Source organism: Cyprinodon variegatus, unplaced genomic scaffold (genome assembly GCF_000732505.1).
Source record: "Cyprinodon variegatus isolate N-32 unplaced genomic scaffold, C_variegatus-1.0 Scaffold1107, whole genome shotgun sequence".
NCBI lineage: Eukaryota > Metazoa > Chordata > Actinopteri > Cyprinodontiformes > Cyprinodontidae > Cyprinodon > Cyprinodon variegatus.
In genome coordinates this window covers 193,506-195,745 of record NW_015151560.1, presented here as the reverse complement: position 1 = coordinate 195,745, position 2,240 = coordinate 193,506, and the positions used below count along the sequence as shown (strand labels likewise).

The following is a 2,240-nucleotide window of genomic DNA, read 5'->3' as shown; positions in this document are numbered from 1 at the left end:
AAGTTTCAAACTTAAAAAACATTTAAGTAATATGAAACATACATTTTTCAGGAAAGACAGTTTAAACTAGCAGCATACTATAATCTGCACCATGTAAATTATCAAATAGAGTTACAGTCATATTTACTTACAGAAGAAGCCCAGCCTGCAGAGCAAAGTGAGCCCCATCCTCACTTCCAGACCTGCTGCACAGAATCAGAAAAGTTTGCTCAAACTTCAGCACAAAAAAGGAGAAGTTACATTAAATGCATATAAAAACTAATGTTCTTATACCTCTTCTTCAGACCATAAAAGTCCTGCTCTGTCTGTGTTTCCTTCCCTTTTTTTCAAAGTTCATAAAGTATGTAGCTGCATCTTTTACCACAATGATGTGTTAGAAACAGATTTCCTGTCTCTGCAAGAACTTCATCTCAGTTTATGGGAAAATATATCTGTCAGGTTTCAAACATTGTTTAAATGCTACTCTTTTTTAAAAGACTTGGGCTTCCTAAACACATAAGGGAGGTTTGTTGTTGTAAACGAAAAGACTCATTGAATAATGAGATTTATAACTTGTTCTGCTCTACATGCATTGTGTTAAAATTATCAATTAAATACAGTTCATCTCTTTTTTCTTTCTCTCATCTACAATCTATTTATGCAGCCATTGTCCTGCTGCAAGTATCTGTCAATGAACTTGAAAATAATCCACAGTTGGCTGTTATCCTAACAATTTATCTTAGCTCTTCCATATTACTTCTTTATTTTCTTTCCTGCTGTTGCATGAAGATGTACAGAGTTTAGACCCGCCCCATATCTGCAAGAGAATGACCTCTGAGGCTGAGCAAGGCCATCTGACAGAGGACCATTTGAATATTTAATATCATCCTATAAAGTATATCTTTAAAAACATGAAACAAAAGTAACCAAAGCAGATCTTTATTAAAAAAAAATATAAGAAAAACTGATATTGGATATAGCATCAATATATGGTATGGGGCTGCCATGTGGTCAGTCTCTGTCTCTTTCTGTGTGCTGCAGTGACTTCCTACTCTACCATATAAAGACAATCATTGCCCATGTGGTAAACGTTCCTGCATTTGGCTGCAACAATGGAGTTATCTAATTGGTTGCAGTACGTTAAAAATTCATTCACGTCACTTAAGGCGAGGCTCAAAAATCCACAAACAAATGCAATGAAGTTCAAAGAGCAATAGTTAGACCAATAGTAGTTTATGAATAAAGATATAATGTTATATGCATTACAAACACTGTTGCGAATCATTCTTTGTGAATATGTAATTTTTATGTGCTTGTTTGAATCAGCATGTTAATGTGTGGATCTTATCATGTGTACCTGTCTAGCCATCAGAGTGAGGACCATTTTTTCAATTTCACCATCAGAGTGAGGCCCAGTTGTTGCAAAGTGAGGACATTTTGCTGGTCCTCACAGGCTATTTTGCTAACGTTTAGGTTTAGGGCTAAGGTGTCAATTGGGTTAGGGTTAGGGTGAGGAATGCATTGGTAATGGTTAGGTTTAGGATTAGTGAATAGAAAGGCTTTAAAATGACCAAAAATCAATGGAAGTCAATGGGAGTCGACACAAGGTCCTCACTACATATAGCAGAACGAATCAGAATCAGACTTTGTGTGTGTGTGTGTGGGTGTGTGTGAGTGTGTGTGTGTGTATCTCGTGCTGTGCATGTGTGAATCACATATATGACTTTGTGAAAACTGATACTTTTCTAGTTCCATATAAACTAACACCTTCACCACATTTAGATAGCAGCTACACTGTTAGGAAGTCGATAAGTGGTATCAAACATTTTGAAAGATGCTCAGTTTGAGGCATCTTTGAAAAATATTTACAGGAAATTGTGCTACGTGAGGGAGGATTTTTTCAAGGTAAAATTTTATATCTTTAATTACCATTCTTGCCATTTTACTTTCAGTAAAATATGTTTCCGGAGAAGTGACATACATTTAGCTTTAAATGCTCTACTTCCTCATCTTAAAACTGAAAAAAGCAGCAAAGCTATGAGGGGGATAAAAAGACTCCATAAGATCATTAATTTGGGTGAAAGAATATTTATTTTGAAACGTGCTGTGGATTTAGAAGACCTAAGTCACCAACTTAGCCTCTAAAGTTTGCCTATTCCTGCCTTTATTGTTGGAACCTGATCAGGAAAGCCTGCATCAAGTTAATAACTGTTAAAAATAGAAACCAGGCCTGCTACAACCTGGAAGGATAAGAAGGTATA

The 2,240-nt window shown here is 35.9% G+C and overlaps 1 long non-coding RNA gene across 1 annotated transcript in view; it reads right to left on the bottom strand.

Moving 5' to 3' along the window:
- LOC107101515 overlaps positions 1-309 on the bottom strand; it is a 16,209-nt gene extending 15,900 nt beyond the window's left edge. Inside the window, exons 1-2 of the long non-coding RNA XR_001482082.1 lie at positions 274-309; positions 132-185 (exon numbers count right to left, since the gene is read on the bottom strand). This is a non-coding gene — a long non-coding RNA (uncharacterized LOC107101515). The remainder of the gene's footprint in view (positions 1-131; positions 186-273) is intronic.
- Positions 310-2,240: the final 1,931 nt, after the last annotated feature.